Source organism: Oncorhynchus clarkii, chromosome 17 (assembly GCF_045791955.1).
Source record: "Oncorhynchus clarkii lewisi isolate Uvic-CL-2024 chromosome 17, UVic_Ocla_1.0, whole genome shotgun sequence".
Classification (NCBI taxonomy): Eukaryota; Metazoa; Chordata; class Actinopteri; order Salmoniformes; family Salmonidae; genus Oncorhynchus; species Oncorhynchus clarkii.
Window position 1 is genome coordinate 32809503 of NC_092163.1, and position 9251 is coordinate 32818753.

At 42.8% G+C, this 9251-nt stretch overlaps 1 pseudogene; it reads left to right on the plus strand.

The window, feature by feature from the left end:
* The first annotated feature begins 270 nt into the window (after window positions 1–270).
* Window positions 271–3645, plus strand: LOC139369392 (girdin-like; annotated as a pseudogene).
* The last annotated feature ends 5606 nt before the right edge of the window (window positions 3646–9251 follow it).

Genomic DNA, 9251 nt, shown 5'->3' on the forward strand with positions numbered 1-9251 from the left:
CAAGGCACTGTACATTTAGAGGACTGGAAGATTTTAAATTAATATCTAATCAACATTTTTTTGTTGGGGCATATCTGATCTGTGAGAATTCTGTGTATTTTTGGGGTGTGCGTGCAGGACAGAGAAATAGCAATTCCTACACTATTGTTCTAAATTCAATCACCTTCTTCAATAGGGGCACAAGGAGAACCAGATGCAGACACAGGAGGCAGATGGTTCGAGCCCAAGATATTTATTAACAATCCAAAGGGGGAAGGCAAGATAATAGTCATGGACAAGCAAAAGGTCAAAAACAGTTCAGAGATCCAGAGGTACAGACTGGCAGGCAGGCTCGAGGTCAGGGCAGACAGAATGGTCAGGCAGGTGGGAATGGAGTCCAGAAAACAGGCAAAGGTCAAAACTGGGAGGACTAGTAGAAGAGAATAGAAAAGTAGGGCAGGGGAAAAACACGCTGGTTGACTTGAACATACAAGACGTACTGTGACAGAGAGACAGGAAACACAGGGATAAATACACTGGCACAGAGAAACAGGAAACACAGTGATACATACACTGGCACAGAGAGACAGGAAACACAGGGATAAATACACTGGCACAGAGAAACAGGAAACACAGGGATAAATACACTGGCACAGAGAAACAGGAAACACAGGGATAAATACACTGGCACAGAGAAACAGGAAACACAGGTGTAAATACACTGGCACAGAGAAACAGGAAACACAGGGATAAATACACTGGCACAGAGAGACAGGAAACACAGGGATAAATACACTGGCACAGAGAGACAGGAAACACAGGGATAAATACACTGGGACAGAGAGACAGGAAACACAGGGATAAATACGCTGGGACAGAGAAACAGGAAACACAGGGATAAATACACTGGCACAGAGAGACAGGAAACACAGGGATAAATACACTGGCACAGAGAGACAGGAAACACAGGGATAAATACACTGGCACAGAGAGACAGAAAACACAGGGATAAATACACTGGGACAGAGAGACAGGAAACACAGGGATAAATACACTGGCACAGAGAGACAGGAAACACAGGGATAAATACACTGGGACAGAGAGACAGGAAACACAGGGATAAATACACTGGGACAGAGAGACAGGAAACACAGGGATAAATACACTGGGACAGAGAGACAGGAAACACAGGGATAAATACACTGGGACAGAGAGACAGGAAACACAGGGATAAATACACTGGCACGGAGAGACAGGAAACACAGGGATAAATACGCTGGGACAGAGAAACAGGAAACACAGGGATAAATACACTGGCACAGAGAGACAGGAAACACAGGGATAAATACACTGGCACAGAGAAACAGGAAACACAGGGATAAATACACTGGCACAGAGAAACAGGAAACACAGGGGTAAATACACTGGCACAGAGAAACAGGAAACACAGGGATAAATACACTGGCACAGAGAGACAGGAAACACAGGGATAAATACACTGGCACAGAGAAACAGGAAACACAGGGATAAATACACTGGCACAGAGAGACAGGAAACACAGGGATAAATACACTGGCACAGAGAAACAGGAAACACAGGGATAAATACACTGGCACAGAGAAACAGGAAACACAGGGGTAAATACACTGGCACAGAGAAACAGGAAACACAGGGATAAATACACTGGCACAGAGAGACAGGAAACACAGGGATAAATACACTGGCACAGAGAAACAGGAAACACAGGGATTAATCCACATGGGAAAATATGCGACACCTGGAGGGAGTGGAGACAATCACAAGAACAGGTGAAAAAGATCAGGGTGTGACATCTTCATCCTCATCATTCAGGTCATTGAAATACAATTTTGAATGCACAATTATGAGTTTATATTTGGTTTATACCGCCCATTCAATGACAGCATTAATTAAGGTAGAGACACATTAGGGGTTGGGACCCAAAAGAATAATCAGTGCAGGGAGAAGACACAGGTACAGACGTATAGGTTAGAAGTAGAAGTTACTGTATTTGAGCACCCTCGCACTCGCACACGCACACGCACACACGCACACACACACACACACACACACACACACACACACACACACACACACACACACACACACACACACAACAGGTGAGATTACCCTGTAGTACTATATCTTTATTTGTCCCAATCCTGGATGATACAGTAAAACACATTACCAAAGATCTTTAATCATTTGTTATTCAGTACATGTTCAGTGGTGGGAGAGACCCTCTGGAGTTGCTGCACTGCTGTGTGTTCTCCTACTGGCTGGGATCATAGGCCTGTCTGTCTACTGTGAGTTTAGTATGTTGTAACTGAGACTTCAGTTGCCTACTTAATTATAATTACTCATTAATGGTGTTTTAGTTACATATTTGATTAACTTTTCCTTTATACAGATGGAGTCAATGTTGATCATGACTCAACAGAGAGAGACCAGCTACAGACCAGTTACAACAACCTGACTAAAGAGAGAGGCCAGCTACAGTCCAGTTACAACATCCTGACTAAAGAGAGAAACCAGCTACAGACCAGTTACAACAACCTGACTAAAGAGAGAGGCCAGCTACAGTCCAGTTACAACATCCTGACTGAATAGAGAGACCAGCTTTAGACCAGTTACAACAACCTGACTGAATAAAGAGACCAGCTTCAGACCAGTTACAACAACCTGACCGAATAGACAGACCAGCTACAGACCAGTTACAATAATCTGACTGAATAGAGAGACCAGCTTCAGACCAGTTACAGCAACCTGACTAAAGCGAGAGACCAGCTAGAGACCAGATACAACAACCTGACTGAATAGACAGACCAGCTACAGACCAGTTACAACAACCTGACTGAATAGAGAGACCAGCTTCAGACCAGTTACAACAACCTGACCGAATAGACAGACCAGCTACAGACCAGTTACAACAACCTGACTGAATAGAGAGACCAGCTTCAGACCAGTTACAGCAACCTGACTGAATAGAGAGACAAGCTTCAGACCAGTTACAACAACCTGACTGAAGAGAGAGACCAGTTAGAGACCAGATACAACAACCTGACTAAAGTGAGAGACCAGCTTCAGACCAGTTACAACAACCTGACTGAATAGAGAGACCAGCTACAGACCAGTTACAGCAACCTGACTAAAGAGAGAGACAAGCTTCAGACCAGTTACAACAACCTGACTGAATAGAGAGACCAGCTTCAGACCAGTTACAACAACCTGACTGAAGAGAGAGACCAGTTACAGACCAGATACAACAACCTGAATAAATAGAGAGACCAGTTACAGACCAGATACAACAACCAAAATAAAGAAAGAGAGCAGTTACAAACCAGTTACAACATCCTGACTGAATAGAGAGACCAGCTTCAGACCAGTTACAACAACCTGACTGAATAGAGAGACCAGCTTCAGACCAGTTACAACAACTTGACTGAATAGACAGACCAGCTTCAGACCAGTTACAACAACCTGACCGAATAGACAGACCAGCTACAGACCAGTTACAACAAATTGACTGAATAGAGAGACCAGCTTCAGACCAGTTACAACAACCTGACCGAATAGACAGACCAGCTACAGACCAGTTACAACAACCTGACTGAATAGAGAGACCAGCTTCAGACCAGTTACAGCAACCTGACTGAATAGAGAGACAAGCTTCAGACCAGTTACAACAACCTGACTGAAGAGAGAGACCAGTTACAGACCAGATACAACAACCTGAATAAATAGAGAGACCAGTTACAGACCAGATACAACAACCTGAATAAAGAAAGAGAGCAGTTACAAACCAGATACAACAACCTGAATAAATAGAGACCAGCTACAGACCAGATACAACAACCTGACTGAAGAGAGAGACCAGCTACAGACCAGATACAACAACCTGAATACAGAGAGAGACCAGCTACAGACCAGATACAACGCACTCGCACACGCACACGCACACACACACACACACACACACACACACACAACACACACACACACACACACACACACACACACACACACACAACTGGTGAGATTACCCTGTAGTACTATATCTTTATTTGTCCCAATCCTGGATGTTACAGTAAAACACATTACCAAAGATCTTTAATCATTTGTTATTCAGTACATGTTCAGTGGTGGGAGAGACCCTCTGGAGTTGCTGCACTGCTGTGTGTTCTCCTACTGGCTGGGATCATAGGCCTGTCTGTCTACTGTGAGTTTAGTATGTTGTCACTGAGACTTAAGTTGCCTACTTAATTATAATTACTCATTAATGGTGTTTTAGTTACATGTTTGATTAACTTTTCCTTTATACAGATGGAGTCACTGTTGATCATGACTCAACAGAGAGAGACCAGCTACAGACCAGTTACAACAACCTGACTAAAGAGAGAGGCCAGCTACAGTCCAGTTACAACATCCTGACTAAAGAGAGAAACCAGCTACAGACCAGTTACAACAACCTGACTAAAGAGAGAAACCAGCTACAGACCAGTTACAACAACCTGACTAAAGAGAGAGACCAGCTACAGACCAGTTACAACATCCTGACTAAAGAGAGAGGCCAGCTACAGACCAGTTACAACATCCTGACTGAATAGAGAGGCCAGCTTCAGACCAGTTACAACAACCTGACTGAATAGAGAGACCAGCTTCAGACCAGTTACAACAACTTGACTGAATAGAGAGACCAGCTACAGACCAGTTACAACAACCTGACCGAATAGACAGACCAGCTACAGACCAGTTACAATAACCTGACTGAATAGAGAGACCAGCTTCAGACCAGTTACAACAACCTGACTGAATAGACAGACCAGCTACAGACCAGTTACAGCAACCTGACTAAAGCGAGAGACCAGCTACAGACCAGATACAAGAACCTGACTGAATAGAGAGACCAGCTTCAGACCAGTTACAACAACCTGACCGAATAGACAGACCAGCTACAGACCAGTTACAACAACCTGACTGAATAGAGAGACCAGCTTCAGACCAGTTACAACAACCTGACCGAATAGATAGACCAGCTACAGACCAGTTACAACAACCTGACTGAATAGAGAGACCAGCTTCAGACCAGTTACAGCAACCTGACTGAATAGAGAGACAAGCTTCAGACCAGTTACAACAACCTGACTGAAGAGAGAGACCAGTTAGAGACCAGATACAACAACCTGACTAAAGTAAGAGACCAGCTTCAGACCAGTTACAACAACCTGACTGAATAGAGAGACCAGCTTCAGACCAGTTACAACAACCTGACTGAAGAGAGAGACCAGTTACAGACCAGATACAACAACCTGAATAAATAGAGAGACCAGTTACAGACCAGATACAACAACCTGAATAACGAAAGAGAGCAGTTACAAACCAGATACAACAACCTGAATAAATAGAGAGACCAGCTACAGACCAGATACAACAACCTGACTGAAGAGAGAGACCAGCTACAGACCAGATACAACAACCTGACTGAAGAGAGAGAGTGAATAGAGAGAGAGAAGGAGGGGAGAGGTGAGAGAATAGAGAGACAGAGGGAGGGAGGGAGGGAGGGAGGGAGGGAGGGAGGGAGGGAGGAGGGAGGGAGGGGTAGAGAGAGAGAGATATAGAGAGGGAGTGAGGGAGAACAGAGCGAGGGAGGGGAGAAAGAAGAGAGGGAGGGAGGGGAGAGAAGAGAGAGGGAGCGAGGGGAGAGGTGAGAGAGAAAAGAGAGGGAGGAGGGAGAGAGGTGAGAGAGAAGAGAAAGAGTGAGAGAGAGAGAGGGGGGCAGACCTGGTGATCATAAACAGCATAGAGGAACAGTTGAGAGAGAGAGGGGGGAGAGTGAGAGAGGACAGAGGAAGGGAGGGGGAGAGAGGAGAGAGGGAGGGGAGAGAGGTAAGGGGGAGGGGGAGAGAGGTGAGAGAGAAGAGAGAGAGAAGGAGAGAGGGGAGAGAGGGAGGGGAGAGGTGAGAGAGAGAGAGAGGTTGACAGTGTTTGAACAAGTATTTTCATCAGTACACTTATATTTGGGAAGTATTTTAAAATATATTCAAAGTGACAGTTTGTCTTCAACCTCCACCTGAGAGTCTGGATTGGTCTGACTGACTCTTTTACTGAGGGTGAGATATTTTACCATTTTACCTTGTGATATGGAGATACAAAACAACAATGATGTATTGCTTCCAATCATATTCATCAAAATGTATGTTTAAAAATAATGAATGTAATTCAATGAGAACTAGAGATGTATTATAGATAGCAGGTAATATTGACACATGAACATGTAATTGAAAGAGTAAAATAAAAAATGTATTGATGGTCTTGATAATCGTCTGATCATCTTACAGAGTGTGTCTTTTAAGCTGAGAAAACATAGGACTGTATATAATTGAGGAGGATGTTTTTACCACATTGTCCGACTGTCTGGTTCTCTGTGTTGTTTAGTTACTGGGGGAAAGGACAGCCTGATGATAGAGTGCAGGAGGACGGTGTTGAGATTTACTATGGACGTTCCCCTTAAAGTTCCCCTTTAAATCTTCAGATTAAGATGCCGACAGATTTCTCAACTCTGTCAAACCTTATTGGTCATATCTGTCTTGGTATAGATGGACTCACACATTTTAAACTATGTTTTCTGACTATGGATACAGTGCCTTAAAGCAGGGTTTTCCAAACCCTTATTGGTGAACTTAATGTGTTTTGCCCTACACTACATGTCCTGGCTGGTTATACAGTAACATGTCCTGGCTGGTTATACAGTAACATGTCCTGTCTGGTTATACAGCAACATGTCCTGGCTGGTTATACAGTAACATATCATCCTCCAAGCACCAGGCCTCCTGTAGGTCTCCCCAGCCTGGTGGGTCCTGTGGCAGCCCCACGCACCAGGCTGTCTCTCCGTCTCCTCCCTCCAGGTCCTCCCGGCTATCCTGAGCTGCCAGAGCCGCCCGTCAGTCAGGAGCTGTCACGTTTTGACCTTAGTTCCTTTGTTATGTCTTTGTTTTAGTTTGGTCAGGGCGTGAGTTGGGGTGGGTAGTCTATGTTCTTTTTTCTATGTTGTGTTTATGTGATTGGCCTGGTATGGTTCTCAATCAGGGAAAGGTGTCGTTCATTGTCTCTGATTGAGAATGGTACTTAGGTAGCCTTTTCCCACCTGTGTTTTGTGGGTGACTATGTTCTGTTTAGTATTTTCTGCACCTTTCAGGACTGTTTCGGTTTTCGTTTATTTCAGGTTGTTATTTTGTATTTTCAGTGTTCAGTAAAATAAACATCCTGAACAAATACAACGCTGCGCATTGGTCCGCCATTTCATGCTCCTCGTCAGAGGAGGACGAAGAAAACCGTTACAGTATGATTACCTTTCTAACTGACCCCTAATGGTAATATCTACTGTATTTTTAATTGACTCCTAATGGTAATATCTACTGTATGATTACCTTTCTAACTGACTCCTAATGGTAATATCTACTGTATGATTACCTTTCTAACTGACCCCTAATGGTAATATCTACTGTATTTTTAATTGACTCCTAATGGTAATATCTACTGTATGATTACCTTTCTAACTGACTCCTAATGGTAATATCTACTGTATGATTACCTTTCTAACTGACTTCTAATGGTAATATCTACTGTATTTTTAATTGACTCCTAATGGTAATATCTACTGTATGATTACCTTTCTAACTGACACCTAATGGTAATATCTACTGTATGATTACCTTTCTAACTGACACCTAATGGAAATATCTACTGTATGATTACCTTTCTAACTGTCTCCTAATGGTAATATCTCCTGTATGATTACCTTTCTAACTGACTCCTAATGGTAATATCTACTGTATTTTTGACTGACTCCTTTCTCCAAGTTTCTCCACCTTTTGAAAATGCTGCTCTGTTGTAGAGCAAAGGTTTACACATTGAGAAACATACCCAGTATCTTCATACTCATAAACCCATTGATATACATAGAATGACTTTTGATTTTACTTCTAATGTATCACAGTTTATATCTCACCTATCTGGTCTGTAACTGGTCTCTCTCTTCAGTCAGAAGAGAATGACTTTTTTGTTTTATCTGGTCTGTAACTGGTCTCTCTCTTCAGTCAGGTTGTTGTATCTGGTCTGTAACTGGTCTCTCTCTTCAGTCAGGTTGTTGTAACTGTCTATAACTGGTCTCTCTCTTTAGTCAGGTTGTTGTAACTGTCTATAACTGGTCTCTCTCTTTAGTCAGATTGTTGTAACTGTCTATAACTGGTCTCTCTCTTTAGTCAGGTTGTTGTATCTGATCTGTAGCTGGTCTTTCTCTCTTTAGTCAGGTTGTTGTATCTGATCTGTAGCTGGTCTTTCTCTTTAATCAGGTTGTTGTATCTGGTCTGTAACTGGTCTCTCTCTTCAGTCAGGTTGTTGTAACTGTCTATAACTGGTCTCTCTCTTTAGTCAGGTTGTTGTAACTGTCTATAACTGGTCTCTCTCTTTAGTCAGATTGTTGTAACTGTCTATAACTGGTCTCTCTCTTTAGTCAGGTTGTTGTATCTGATCTGTAGCTGGTCTTTCTCTCTTTAGTCAGGTTGTTGTATCTGATCTGTAGCTGGTCTTTCTCTTTAGTCAGGTTGTTGTATCTGGTCTGTAACTGGTCTCTCTCTTCAGTCAGGTTGTTGTAACTGTCTATAACTGGTCTCTCTCTTTAGTCAGGTTGTTGTAACTGTCTATAACTGGTCTCTCTCTTTAGTCAGATTGTTGTAACTGTCTATAACTGGTCTCTCTCTTTAGTCAGGTTGTTGTAACTGTCTATAACTGGTCTCTCTCTTTAGTCAGATTGTTGTAACTGTCTATAACTGGTCTCTCTCTTTAGTCAGGTTGTTGTATCTGATCTGTAGCTGGTCTTTCTCTCTTTAGTCAGGTTGTTGTATCTGATCTGTAGCTGGTCTTTCTCTTTAATCAGGTTGTTGTATCTGGTCTGTAACTGGTCTCTCTCTTCAGTCAGGTTGTTGTAACTGTCTATAACTGGTCTCTCTCTTTAGTCAGGTTGTTGTAACTGTCTATAACTGGTCTCTCTCTTTAGTCAGATTGTTGTAACTGTCTATAACTGGTCTCTCTCTTTAGTCAGGTTGTTGTATCTGATCTGTAGCTGGTCTTTCTCTCTTTAGTCAGGTTGTTGTATCTGATCTGTAGCTGGTCTTTCTCTTTAGTCAGGTTGTTGTATCTGGTCTGTAACTGGTCTCTCTCTTCAGTCAGGTTGTTGTAACTGTCTATAACTGGTC